Source organism: Agelaius phoeniceus, chromosome 7, assembly GCF_051311805.1.
Source record: "Agelaius phoeniceus isolate bAgePho1 chromosome 7, bAgePho1.hap1, whole genome shotgun sequence".
Lineage (NCBI taxonomy): Eukaryota > Metazoa > Chordata > Aves > Passeriformes > Icteridae > Agelaius > Agelaius phoeniceus.
The window spans coordinates 50,484,189-50,498,611 of NC_135271.1; the positions used below are offsets into that span (position 1 = coordinate 50,484,189).

Genomic DNA, 14,423 nt, shown 5'->3' on the forward strand with positions numbered 1-14,423 from the left:
GCAGGGATCCCTGGGAGCCAAGGAGCAGCAGGGATCATGGATAACCAAGGAGCAGCAGGGATCATGGATAACCAAGGAGCAGCAGGGATCCTGGATAACCAAGGGGCAGCAGGGATCCCGGATAGCCAAGGAGCAGCAGGGATCATGGATAACCAAGGAGCAGCAGGGATCCTGGATAACCAAGGAGCAGCAGGGATCCCAGATAACCAAGAAGCAGCAGGGATCATGGATAACCAAGGAGCAGCAGGGATCCCAGGAGCTAAGGAGCAGCAGGGATCCCAGATAACCAAGGAGCAGCAGGGATCCTGGATAACCAAGGAGCAGCAGGGATCCTGGAAGCCCTCAACCTCCCCACTGTGCCTGGCCCGGGTGGTGTCCCTGGGCCATGGGGCAGCTCCAGGCACTGCCAGGCTCACAGGAGCTCCCTCTCCTCCCAGCACCACTCCCAGCTCACACACACCAAGCATGGAGCCCTTCTGCCTCTGCCCACCCTAAGCTGGGCTTTTTTCTCAGCAGATATTTTAGGACTTAGTTGAAATCAAACACAAGTTTTTTTAATCTAGTCTAAACCTACTAAAACATTCACTACTCTTACTGCCTAATACATTTATTCATGGCCTATATATATTCTCCACTATAACTAACCTCTTTTTTCATGTCTTCATTTTTAATAATATTGCTTATGTGAAAATTGCTGGATAAATTATTCAATTCTCTCCATAATCCAGTATATCTGCAGTAAAACTGCTAACCTGGCTCTGCCAATGCATTCATAATAATTTCGGTTATTTGTCTGTGTTCCTCCCCTCCCTCCCTGCCATCCATCCCCCCTTGGGCTCTTCCCCACCATGGAGAAGCATTTTATGTGATGAAGAGATGGTGCCATGCCAACACACAGGTCAGCATGGATTTCACATGGAATTTCAGGCATGCACTGAACTGTGGGGTGAGCAGGATTATCAATTACTCCCACAATCACGAGTTCCCAAAGTCTGACCTCTGGCCAATTCAAAAATACCAGCTTTAGAGGACAGTGGGCAGGGTTTGAGGTAACCCCCAGGGTGGGGTGTGCTGCAGGTGATCATCCTGGCAAGGAGCAGCTCTGGTGGGAGCCCGAGGCTCTGCACCCATGGGAGGATGCTGAGTGGGAGGGAAGTGGAACTGGAGATGTCCAAGGCCACCTTGGACGGGGCTTGGAGCAACCTGGGCCTGTGGAAGGGGTCCCTGCCCACGGCAGGGAGTGGAAGGAGCCGAGCTTTGGGGTCCTTTCCAACACAGCCCATGCCATGCTCTATGATTCCATGCTCCTGGGAAAGCAGGCCCATACCAAGCACTGATACAGGAGGGAGAAGCATCTCTCTGTGGGGTGTGTGGGTCACCCTGCCAGAAGGGAAGGAGCATCCCCATCTGCTGGGGTGGCAGGGATGGGACCACGGAGGGAAGAGATGCTTTGGGCACTCAAATATTAAAATATTTGCAGGGCATTAGTGGTGCATGTGTCCCATCCTCATCACACAGAGTGAAAATTAAAAATGAGACCACGTGCTTCGCCCCTCTCCCCAGGGCTGGGCCTGCCTCTGTCGTGCCCCAAAACCCACCTCACCTCTGCCTCAGCATCCCCCTTCATTCAGAGACACCGAGCTGCAGCCACAGAGCCATTGGAATAAAAAAGGGGCAAATAAAATGCTGAGAGTCAGTTTGATCTAACTCAACCTTTTCAAATGACTACACTAATTTTCGACATCTGAATTTAACTGTGTGTTTGCCCCCCTATAAACAGGACGAATAAACACTATATCATTTTTACACTTGAACTGTATTATGATTTTAATGCAGGCTCAGGTGAGATGAGGTCAGAGGATACAATTAAATGGATCTGGTACCATCTGGAGATTGGGGTCTCTTTAACCATGCTTGGGTGATTTATCCATCAGCAACTCATGTAGTGCTTCATAAAAAGTGGTATCTGTTTAAAAAAAAAAGATATTAAAATACAGCATATTTTTAAAATTAGAGACTAAAATATTATGTACTTGCAGGCAGGCAGTTTATTTGCTAACCACTGGAACAGAAATTCCTGCATGGGAGTAAAAGTCCCAATGTGAATCCGCTGTGTTTGCTCCTGCAGGGCTGCTGTGTGCGGGGCAGGGGGGACACCCAGCAGAGCCCAGCCCTCAGGGGGCTCCAAGGGGCCCCACATCCCTGTGGGGACCACCCTGCCCTCCTCCTGTCCCCACTGCTGCTCCACCAGGCAGCAAACAAAACTTGCAGCCTCCGACCACCTTTTATCGCAAGGCTGCATGTAATAGTCTCTGGCATTCGCCACAATTTATTCTGTAATAAAACAAAATGGGTGCAAAATCAAATATTTAAAGTGTCAACTTCCAAAGCAAATGAGTGGCTAAAACTCGGTTTAATAATTGATCCATCAACGTGCGGATCAAAGGTAAGGCCAAAATTAAACAATTATTTTTCTGAAATTATATTTGATTAAAAATTTCCTGAAAGAAAAACAATTCAGCCATTCTTGTGGACAGTAATTTATACAGTTTAGTGATCCTGCTGTCAATAATATACAAATAGCACTAATATATTACTATAATGCTTCATTTTCATTAAGACATCTGCCAAGTTCTCAAAAACCTTTTCCATTTGGGACTTGACTTATAATTGCATAATCCCTTGGGGGAGTTTCAATATTATTTTAATCAATTTTAACCACAATACACAATATGGATGATTACATTGCAATGTCATTTCCAAAGTTACTTTCCCCCATTACTCATTCGCACAGGGAGAGGACACTGGAAATGCTGGTGAAAGATATTCTGGTAGGAAACAAATGACAAGGACACAGAATGAATTTCTGCCCCTTTCAGAAGAACGACAAGGCCAATAAATATGAATTTACATGAACTGAGGGTCTGCAGGGGGTGTTGCTGCTGCCCCTGGGTCTCCCAAACAGCAGCAGCTGCTTTTTGCAGATCCTCCCTCCTCCCTGGCCCCCTGCCCTTCCCACCCAGCCAGCAGCACAGCTCGTACCTGAGGAGCTGGTGCTGATAAAGCACAGCTCATTGCCGCTCCTCCTCTGCTCCGCAGCATCCCTGCAGCCCAGGGAGGCTGGGCTCTCTTCTCTGTTCTCTGGGCTGCTCTGCCACGTTTCTGCCAGTGCCACTTTTATCAGCAGTGACATGGGCTGGAACCCCTTTGTTGGCTGCTGTCACCCCCTCCTGCCCCCAGCCCCGGGATTTCCTGCATTCTCCAGATCCTGAATGTGCAGATTATCCACTGAGGAGCGGGTCTGGAGGGGACCAGAGGTACACAAGGGTCTAGGGGTCCATGAGAATGTCCACAAAGGCTTGGAGGGGTCCAGAGGTCCACAAGAGTCTGGAGAGAACCAGGGGTCCACAAAGGTTTGGAGAGGAACAGGGGTGCACAACAGTCTGGGGAAAAGAAGGGGTCCTGAAGGGTCTGGAGAAGACAAGAGCTCCTCGAGGGTCTGGAGAAGACAAGGGCTCCTTGAGGGTCTGGAGAGGACAAGGGGTGCACGAGGGTCTGGAGAAGACAAGGGCTCCTCGAGGGTCTGGAGAGGACAAGGGGTGCACGAGGGTCTGGAGAAGACAAGGGCTCCTCGAGGGTCTGGGGAGGACAAGGGCTCCTCGAGGGTCTGGAGAGGACAAGGGGTGCACGAGGATGCCCACGAAGGTCTGGGGTGGACTGTGGGTCCCCCAGGTGCGGGGAGGTGGGGGAATGGAGACAGAGGCAGGTGGAGGGGAGCCTGGGCAGGCTGTGGGTGGCAGGGGGGCCGTGGGGAAGGCCCAGGGGCTGCTCCAGCCGTGTTGGACACGCGCAGCCCGCGGCCGCCGCAGATTACAGCGGGAACGTTTCCACGGGTGTGACCTCCCCGGGCCTGGGTCTCCAATATACTCTGAGCAAACACGCTTCCCTCCCTGTCAGGCACGCAGAGATATCTTCTTCCTGCACCTGCTTTCCCCTGAACGATGCTGCTCATGGCATGTGTGTCATCCTTCAGCGGTGGGTGTGACGCGCACGCAGCATGGACAGGGGGGTGACAGCTGGGCTTCAGTTGCTGCCACCGAGATGGGGGTACTGTCCTTACAAATGCTCACCTCAGCAGCTGCCCCATCCCTTGGGCACGAGCTCTGCTCGTGTGCCCGGTTTCTGGAGGTGCAGCGTGGCCACAAATACACTGCAAAAAAATCCCCTTTTTTGCAAAGTCAGGGTTTTGAGGACAGCTGCCCTCCAGGGTGAAGCCTGTGAGATGGGATGTGCAGGCTGGGGTGCCCACTCGAGCCCCCAGACATGCTCTGCCTGCTCTGGATAGGAGCAGTAACAGCACAAGAGGCAAAGTCTCAGCCACTTAATAAACATGGAAAAGGCTTCCGTAGCCAGGCAGAACCACAGAGAAAAATCATTAAAAAGTCATTTCCACCAAATGGCTGTTTTAAAAAAACATTTCCAAGCCCTACCTATAGCACTTTGCATAATTCCTCCCTGTTTATGAAAATGAAATCCCCGAGAAGTCTGCGTTCCAGCCCATATGGCGGCGGATGTGATATTTGGAGGAAAATATGGTGCTGCTAATTTGCCTATCGGCCCCTGGGGCGGCTCCCCTGGCAGGGCTGTGCCACCAGGGCTGCAGCCGCAGAAGGGCAGAGCCAGCAGCAGCCCAGGGCTGGGACAGGAAGGAAAGGCCAGGAGGAACGAGCAGCCCCAGCACAGCACCCTCACCCAGGTGCCACCAAAAGGGTTAAAGAAGTTCTGACTGCTTTACTCCATGAACCCTGCCAGTGGAATGTGTTTTGAATCCCTGTTTAAAAGACATGTAATTGCCTCAGATTCTTTATATTATCATAACTCTTCAAAATTGATTGGTTTTAGGTTTATGGAAAAATATGCAAATGCACGGGGAACGACACACATTCCTCATTGTGGGTATAAAAGTAGTTCACAGAGAATCCGTCTGATTGAGTTTGATTACTGAACAAAATCTAATTATTTGAGATACACGTCCGGGCTTTTCTGGAGAGGCATGCTGAAGAGAAGAAATATTTGGGATATGAGAGTGTTGTTTGCCCGCTCAGATTTGTTTATTCACATATATTTTGACAGGCCAGAATTTTAAATAATTGAAATCAATGTTCACTCCTCAAAAGAAGCAATGTGGGTGCAGGGCAGCCCCTCCTGAGGTGTGTGAGCAGCACCTTTGGGCTCACTCTGAGTCACAGAACCACTGAACCATGCAGTGGTGGGGCTGGGAGGGACCTTAAAGCCCATCTCATCCCACCCCTGCCAGGAACAGCTCCAGGCTGCTCCAAGCCCATCCAACCCACCTGGACACCTCCAGGGATCCAGGGGCAGCCACAGCTGCTCTGGGCAGTCACCACCCTCACAGCCAGGAATTCCTTCCCCCTCTGTCAGGGATCCAGTTTTATCTGTGGGTTTGGACATGCCCATGGAAAATTCCATGCCGAGCCCTCCAGCAGTCCCTGCAGGGATGAGGATGTTGGGCTGGGCACAGGTACCATCACCAGGGCACCGCCCTCCCCGACCAGCCCGGCACCCCAGTGCCCTCCACCAGTCCTCATTTCTCACACGTGCTTCAACAGGACTTCTGGAGCAGCAGGAAATCTGCAGTGAAGTCCTGGCTTCTCCCAGGCCTTTGTCAAGGAGCACTTTGTCAGTCTTTGAAAGCAGCTTTGAATAATTACTGAGTCCCACCCTCTCATAATCTTCACCCTTTCCCAATTATCTACTCAATTATAATCCACAAAGTCTCTTGCATTAAATGGAGCCATATGTTCTTTGCAGTCACTTCCAGGAGGCACACGCCAGCCTGGCCTCCCCAGTACACAAACATTTGCTCCCCAAAACCCCTCCTGAAAAAATCCTCTCCTGCAGGAGCTTTACACACCAAGCCTCTCGCTTGGGAGGGTCCCAGACCTCCTGACTCAATTCCTGCAGCCACCGACCTCCTTTTCTTCTTTCTTTGTTTTTTCCATTCCAGTGTTTGAGTTGGGTGCTGAATGTGGGCGGGTTTGCCACTCAGTAAGACAGTGCAGGTCCAGTGCTCCAGAGATGCCATTGTAGGTCTGCACCTCTGGTCAGTCTGTAAAAATTACAGTTAATCAATCATGGATGATTTTCCATTCTCGGTACACGTGGGTGTTACCGAAGTCTCAGCTGAGGAAGGAGGAGCTCCTGCCCACCCACAGCAAGGGGGATGTTGGAGCCTGTGGCTCTTGGTCACTCCCCTTTCCTGGTCACTCCCCTTCCTATTTCCTTGGTAAGGAATTGCCACCACCCGAACCATTTCTCCATTAATAGGTTTTTCCATGCCCTTGAGTGCTGTACCACGGACTGTCAGGAAGGGGCTGCCCACCCTTTAAGGAAATTGGTGGGTAATAATGAGGTGTAGAGCCCCTCCAATACACCCTGTTATCAAATACAAAGGAATTACTTATGCATGCTGCTCTGAGACCCACCATTAATTAGGAGTTTTACATATTAATCACAACACCAGTTTGCCTCTCCCTATGAAATGCTGAGTGATGCTGGGGGGGCAGTCTGGCGTGCTGCTCTGGGAAGCCAGTCTGGAAAAGCTCCAGACTTTAGGCTCAGTTGAAAGAAAATGGGCCTGGGTAAGGAAATTAAGGAAATAACTGGGCTGTTTGTCCCACAAACAGGTAAAATCCTACAGCAGCCCTGGTGAGGAGGAGACCAGAACTGCAGGAGGCAGAGCGGCTCTGCCAGACCTCACCATGCTTGTCCTTTGCAGTGCCAGCATTTCAGCAGAAATTTCCCCATGGAGAAGGGACCCAGGCCTTGGCAAGGGCTGCCCAGGGACGTTTGGAGTGCCCATCCCTGGAGGTGTCCCAGGATTTCCTGGAGAAGGCACTCAGGGCTCATGGAAGAGACCTTAAATCCCCTCCCACCCCTGCCATGGCAGGGACACCTTCCCCTGTCCCAGGTGCTCCAGCCCCAGTGTCCAGCCTGGCCCTGGGCACTGCCAGGGATCCAGGGGCAGCCCCAGCTGTGCCAGGGCCTGCCCACCCTCACAGCCAGGAATTCCCAATTCCCAATCATCTCCCATCCACCCCTGCCCCCTGGCAGTTCAGGTTCTTGTTGTCAAGCTGGAGCCTGTTCAAAGGGACACACAGAGCCACAACTGGTTTCATCACCATTTTCTTCCCGAGGCAATGCCAGGAAGGCAGGACAAAACACCCTGTATGTCAATAAAGATTTGCACTGTATCATCGATGCCAAAAAAAAAACTAACTCAATCTTCTGCACTTCAGTACAAATTAGAATTTATATGCAACTCCCCACTTCAGGTGGGCAATCCAAAGAAATTAACCTCAGGAGAAAATTGCTTTTTTCTGGCTTAACACAGAGCTCATTATCATGTCAGGCAGAAGAGACAGTGGGGAAAATGCAAAATCATAGACACGATACAGTGGTGCATCCATATATTTCCAGGCAAGGAACCACTTATTAGGAGAACTATTTAAATTCCAAAGAGCCAGGCTCCTTCTTTAGGACAGAGTCACTCCTAGAGGCCAAGAAACTGAACCACACCTCAAGGTTTAAGTACCAAGTGTGGTGGAGAAGGTGCCCCCGTGGTGCTGATGCTGTGTGGGGGACACAGGGCTGTTTTCTGCAATTATCCCAAAGCACTTTGCAGACTGGGCAGACATTGCCATCCATCCAAGGACTGGAGCCGTGAGTACAGCTTGTGTGTTGTGCTATTCCATCAGCCAGGATACCTGGATGGGGCTTGGCGCCACCTGCTTTAGTGGAACGTGGGTGGAACAAGAGGAGCTTCAAAGTCCCTCCCAGCCCAAACTGTGCAGGGATTTTGTGATTCTGTGATCCCCTGCTGGTGCAGCCTGGCCTGGAGCACTTCCAGGGCCGGGGAGTGTGTCACAGCTGTCCCTGTGAGATGAGTTTGAACCCGAACCCCGCAGGCTCCTGCAGCCCAGGCTGCAGAGCGATGCTGCTGGTCCAGGCTCACCCTGCTGCTCCTCCCTGCTGCTCCTGCCAGCCTCACGGGAGGGGCCACTGAGGGCAAAGGGGCAGCCCAAGGCAGAGGGTGAGGTTCTGCTCTCCCCAGCCTGTCCCCAGCCTGTCCCCATCAGGGATCTGCAGCCAGGGAGGCTCCTGGGCTGGGATGTGCCAGCAGATGCGACTCTCCTGCTACACGAGGCATGCCTGGAATCTTTCTGCGGGATAAGAGTAATTAAATAAAGGACGGGAAGCTTGTCCTTCCCGCTGTTTGCCTCTGCCCAGCTCTGTTTCCAGGCTGGGCTCCGGCTGCACAGCCTGAGCCCCGGCGGGCACAGCCGCAGGGACGGGCGGCTCCTCCCGCACCAGAGGGAAGGTGTCACATCCCCGATCCATCAGCGCTACCTGTGCCATCTGTGTCGAGCATTACGGGGAAGCCTCTCGGCAACTGCCATACAAATCAGGGTCGGCGGCAAGGTCAGGCTGCAGGGAATTTGGGGACGCGGGGAGGATGTTCGCGGTAAGCAATAACAGCATCCCGGCGCGGTCCTGCCGCATCCCGCCCAGCCTCCGGCAGCCCGGGCCCCGCTGGGAAATGTGTATTATGCCTGGGTTAATTTACTGATTAATCTCTAGTCAGTGGTTTGTGCTTTCCCCAGATGGCCAATTAAAATTTACAACTGGCAGAGCAGTGCCCTGTTGGCAGCCGGCGCGGGGCCGCGGCAGAAGGCGAGGGCTCGCTGCTGCCTTTTCCCTCTGCTGGCCTGAACCAGAGAGGGGACAGGGGCCCGGCCTGGCAGGGGCACCGCGGCTGGAGACCCTCGGCCTCCCCGCCGCACCCCCGGCTGCCCTCCCCAGGCCCAGCAGCACCCGCAGCACCTGCAGCTGCTGGCAGAACCCAAAGCGCTCCTGCGAGGGGGCGATGCCTGGGCTGTGGTACCTACAACAAACAAAATGCTGCTGCAGCAATACCAGGGAAAAGCCCACCGAATTTTGTCCGTTGGCACTGGACACAGCTTGTACTGCAGCATTCACCCAGACAAGAGCTGCACAAGGAGAAGCCAGATTTCCTCAGATTCTCTGGCCTGAAGTTACATGTTTCCTTTGACAAAGGTGATGTCTGGGCTGGAAAACTCCAAAGCAAATTAAAAATCAAACCAGATCCATTTTCTGAAGGGGCCAAAAACAGCAATGATGGTTGTAGACTCCTAAAATTCCAGAATGATTTAGGGTGGAAGGGACCTTACAGCCCATCCCATCCCACCCATGGCAGGGACACCTTCCCCTGTCCCAGGTGCTCCAAGCCCCAGTGTCCAGCCTGGCCCTGGGCACTGCCAGGGATCCAGGGGCAGCCCCAGCTGCTCTGGGCACCTGTGCCAGGGCCTGCCCACCCTCACAGCCAAGAATTTCCTCCCAGTATTCCATCCAACCTTTTCCTCTATCAGGGAGAAGCCATTCCCCTTGCCTGGTCCCTCTGGACCCTTGTAAAATGAAGTGCACCAGCACAATTTGTTTTTTTCAACAACTCTTCTCAGAACTCCAGACAACACTCTGAGAAAAACAGAGGACAAATAAACTGGGAAATGCACACTGCTTCTGCAGGCTCTCCCAGAAGTGGCAGTTCTCTGCTTCAGAGCAAAATTTCCCCGCTGCCTTTTTTTTTTTTTTTAAGGAGCCTTCATGAATATTGATGGTAAACATAATAACTGCAATACTCAGGAGTATAGTCAACCCATGCTGTACAATTCACATAATTCCCCTTAAATTAACGTGAGTCCCACGTGTGCCCTGGGCACAGCCTGCTCTCCCTGGGTGCCCAAACCCAGCAGCACACCCCTCCTGTTCCCAGGGGACAGCTCGGGTCAGGCCCTCAGGGGTGCTTTGTCTTCCCTTATTTTTAAGGCTGCACCCAGCTTTAGCATCCAATGGGTGAATTGTGTGAGATGCACACTGGAGTTTGGGTTCTGAATTCCCGAGGGATCACCTCAGCACAGGCTGGCTGCCAGGGCTGGGGCAGCTGCAGCTGCACACCTGGGGCTCACCTGGCTCCCTGCCCCTGACCAGCTCCCCTGGGCTGGGGCAGGTCCCAAAGGGAGGCACAGAGCAGCAGCCAGGAGCAGAGTGGTTCAAGGGCACGTGGATGGTGAGAGAGAAGCAGGAACAAGCCCAATAAAAAGGAGGCTGAAACCCTGAAGGTGTTTTTGTGGGACTATGGAGTGTCCCTCGTGGTGTCCTGTTGGGAGCAGCATCACTGGGGAAGCTGCAGCTGCTGAGCAAGGCATGGGTACCCCTCCAGAGAGAGCAAACCTGCCTGGCCAGGTCATTGTCCCAGGCACAGCAGCTCCAGTTCCTGGCTGGGAGTTCCTCTGGCTCAGAGGGGAGCAAGGCTCCCATCCCCACATCCCAGCTCACGTTCTCCAGGAATCTCCCAGCTCCCAGGAGAGCTCCTGCCCATCCCAGCACACCCCCAGCCCCACGCTGCAGGCAGGGCTGAGCCAGCAGAGCTGCAGGCAGGCAGGGAAGGGCTCCTGGATGCCAGGTCATGGGGAAGGGGTGGACATGCCACCAAACCCAGGAGTGCGGCTGCTTCACAGGCTCTGCCCCGGGGATCTGCTCCTCCTCTGGCATGGATCTCTGGGAGCTGTGTATAAAGGATTCCTGGAAAATGGAAGTACCAGGGAGGAGCAGAAGTGTCCAGACAGGGCATGGCAATATTTACATTTCAGAAAGCCTTGCCAGAAATGGAAAGAAATCCTGCCCAGCACAGCCTGGTTCTGCTGGAGGAGCCATCCAGGCTCTGGCACCATGGGGCTGCTGCATCCCCAAATTCACCCAGCTCCTCTCCACAGCCAGACCTGCTCTGGGCCCCATCCCACCTGGGAATCACAGGGATTTGGGGCTTTTCTCTCCCCGTGCCTTCAGTCCAGATAAAGATCTGCATTTTGGAACGATCCCGCACAAGTTAAGGTGTGACCTGCGCAGTTCCTGTCAACAGAGCCGGGCTGGTGATCTTTAAAGGGGATTTTCTCCAGGTGAAGGACAAACATGACATTAGAGCTATCAAACTCCCCGTCTGACAAGGACATATAAATTGTAAATGGTCGGGGGCACCGGGAGCAGCCTGTCTCTCTTCAGGCCCTTTTCCATGCTGTGGGGATGTGCTGGATGCTGCTGGGGCTCCTGCAGCGTGCCCACGGCAGGGACAGAGGGTGGCACCGTGGCTGTGGGGTCCTGCTGCCCACCAGGGCCTGTCCCCACTGATGGAGCACTGAGGGCAGGACAGGGGGAAAGAGCTGCAGCTGGGCCAGTCAGAGCTGATGGGGGTCCTGGGACCACTTCTGTGGGCTGGGCACTGCTCCTCTGACCAGCCCCGTCTCCAAGGGCAGCACTGGGCACTGCTCCTCTGACCAGCCCCGTCTCCAAGGGCAGCACAGGGCACTGCTCCTCTGACCAGCCCCGTGTCCAAGGGCAGCACGGGGCCAAGCCCTGGCCGGGGCAGGGACTGACCCCAGCATGGAGGGGCATGGTGGCCAGCTCCTCAGGGCTTGGGGCCACCAGCTCTTGCAGGCAGCTGGAGCATCCCAGATTTGCTACTCCTCATCCCATGGGTCCTTCCCTGGCCGGTGGGAAAAAGGGAGGAGCAGGCAGCAAGGCCCCAGGATGAGAGTGGCTGGGGGTCCTGGGCGGCCCTGGCACCACCACCCCTGCTCTGAACCCCTGTCCTTGCCCAGGCTCACAGGGCAACCACAGGGCTTTGGGTTCAGCCCAGGTGGGGACAGGAGAAGCCAAGGCAGGGATGGACAGAAGGAGACAGAACTACAGGGGTCACAGCACTACAGGGGTGACAGAACTAAAGGGGTGACAGAACTAAAGGGGTGACAGCACTACAGGGGTGACAGCACTACAGGGGTGACAGAACTACAGGGGTGTCAGCACTAAAGGGGTGTCAGCACTACAGGGGTGACAGCACTACAGGAGTGGCAGAACTACAGGGGTGACAGCACTACAGGGGTCCCAGCACTACAGGGGTCCCAGCAGAGAGCCCAGAGCTGCTCTGGCCAGTGAAGCACTCTGAGCCCTGCCCAAACCCCTGTTCCCTCAGGGACATGGCCAAGGGTAGCAGCCAAGGCAAGTGTAAAAACCAGCCAGGAGCAAGGGTAAGAGCCCCCAGGAGCATCAGGACACCAGGCACACCCTGCTCTCCCTGCCCTGCTGTAAATCTGGGACCCTCCTGGGTTTATCCCAGCTGAGCACAAGCCTGACTGAGATGGATTTAGTCCTTGAACTGTAATTAAAAACGAGAATGAGACGAGCGCAGAGTCCACGTGCTTATGCAGATGAAGACACCTCGTCCTGCTCCGCCGGGAGCGCTGCCCGGCGGGCGGAACATCAGCTGCACATCTGGCAGGAATTCAGGAATTCAGCAAACCGGCCCTTAGGGACCCTGAGTGCTGCCCCGGAGCCGGGCAGCTCCCGCAGGGGCTGTGACACGGACACCGAGCCTCCTGTGCTGAGAGCTCGGGCGCACGGCTGGGGCTGCACAGGGGCTGTGGGGCCCGGGGACACAAAACCAGCCCCGATGCCCTTCCTGTGGTTCCAGCGCTCAGCAGAGCCCGGCGTGTCCCCGGCACTCCGGGAGGGGAAGCTCACAAAGCAACTCACCAATAGCAGAGATTTTATCACAGAATCACGGAATCCTTTGGGTTGGAAAAGCCCCCTGAGCCCAGGCTCTAACCCAGCGCCACCGTGCCCACCCTAACCCGTGTCCCCAGGTGCCACACCTACGGGCTTTACATGAAATCTGCCTCTCCTCTCCTGCCTCAGTTTCCCCACCGGTGACATCATGATTGTTTATCAATGTGCCATTAATTGCCCACGTTTGCTGTTCATTTGGTTTGGACGGACATCTCTGGGAGATGCTGGGTGTCAGCATCCCTGCCCAGCAGCTGGGCCTGGCACCAAACGGCACCTGCGGGGTCCAGCTGGGCTTCCTTTATGGGTGCAGCATTAAACAGCTCTTTTCTGGGATAAAAGCAGGGAATCAGCTCAGGAGCAAGCAAAGAAGAAATGGGAGATCGGAAGTTTGATTATTCCATTTGCCCCCGGGGTAAACTGAGGCACCAAGTGGGGCACGGGGTCCCTTTCCATGAAAATCCCCCTGGTGTGCAAGGTGGGTGTTGGAGAGGGTGGATCAGGGCCCCCAGCACCCACAGAGCCAGGGAATGCCTTCACCTGCCATGTGCAAGCCATAAAAAGGATCTGAGAAGATTACGGAATTTATAGCCTCAAAAGGAAAAAAAGGTATAAAGTGTCACTTCTATATAAAAATGTTGCTGTCATCTTCAATGTATGCAGTTCTCCCCACAAAGAGGTATATGCATCATTTATAAGTCTTGTAAACCTCTCATATATATATTTTATATATTTTCTTATACATATATACATATATAGGTATTTTTATATTGTTATCCATATATATATATTATAGAGAGAAATATATAGATAGGTATTTTCTGTATTATTATCCATATATATAATTTCTAGGTATGCAGATACATACATATAAATGTATTTTTTCTATATTACTTCTACAATATTATCCATATATGTAAAATAGATATAGATATAGATATAGATATAGATATAGATATAGATATAGATATAGATATAGATATAGATGGCATAGATGTAGATACAGATATAAATATAGATATAGATTAGATATAGAGAGATATAAACGTATTTTCCAGTGAATTACAAGGAAGGCCATCACGTTCCACCTTTCCCCAGCCCTGGCCCTTTATCAATGCTACTCACATTTAATTAGTAGACATTTCTCCTTCCTGAGCATATTTACTTGAATTCCTGGTTCCTACGGCAACCCAGCGGCTGCTGCCGGAGCAGCCCAGCCCAGCCTAAGCCAGGAATGGAGATTAACGAGCAGCCTCAATATTCAGATTACCCGGCAAAGACCGAGCCTGGCGAGGGCATCCTCACAAAGCTCTGCTTTGAGCAGATCCTGTTTACCCAGGGCTACCTGTGGTATCCAGCCTGGGGAGACGGCTCCTTCAGTCCTAAATTCTCTGAAATTTGCTATCAACTCAGGTAAAGGCGTTTATTTTTTTTTTTTTAATTAATTTCACTCCTTTTTCAATTTAAAACATCCAGCACAGGAATCGCTAAACAATGTCCAAAGCAACCCTGCTCAGCGAGCCTTTCCTCGCTGGTGCAGCTGTAGGTTTCACAAAATACCTGAATTTCCTAGTAGCCCTGCAGCTGCTAGAAAAGAAAATGTCCCTTTAGAGGGGACACACAGGCACTGCCACTTCTGCTGCCTTTCTCATGCAGGATTCCCTCAGTCAGTGTGCACACTGCAGCCAGATCTTGGAAGGCTGGTT

The 14,423-nt window shown here is 52.9% G+C and overlaps 1 long non-coding RNA gene across 3 annotated transcripts; it reads right to left on the reverse strand.

The window, feature by feature from the left end:
* Nucleotides 1-1,797: 1,797 nt before the first annotated feature.
* Nucleotides 1,798-14,008, reverse strand: LOC129122800 (uncharacterized). 3 transcript variants are annotated; one of them, XR_013183122.1, is made up of 4 exons: nucleotides 13,843-14,008; nucleotides 5,994-6,130; nucleotides 4,131-4,210; nucleotides 1,798-1,966 (listed from the first exon to the last, which is right to left on the reverse strand). It is a non-coding gene; the product is annotated as an uncharacterized LOC129122800 (long non-coding RNA). The 3 variants fall into 3 exon arrangements; XR_013183123.1 differs by having other exon boundaries at nucleotides 3,043-4,210; XR_013183124.1 differs by having other exon boundaries at nucleotides 3,043-4,210; nucleotides 5,355-6,130.
* Nucleotides 14,009-14,423: the final 415 nt, after the last annotated feature.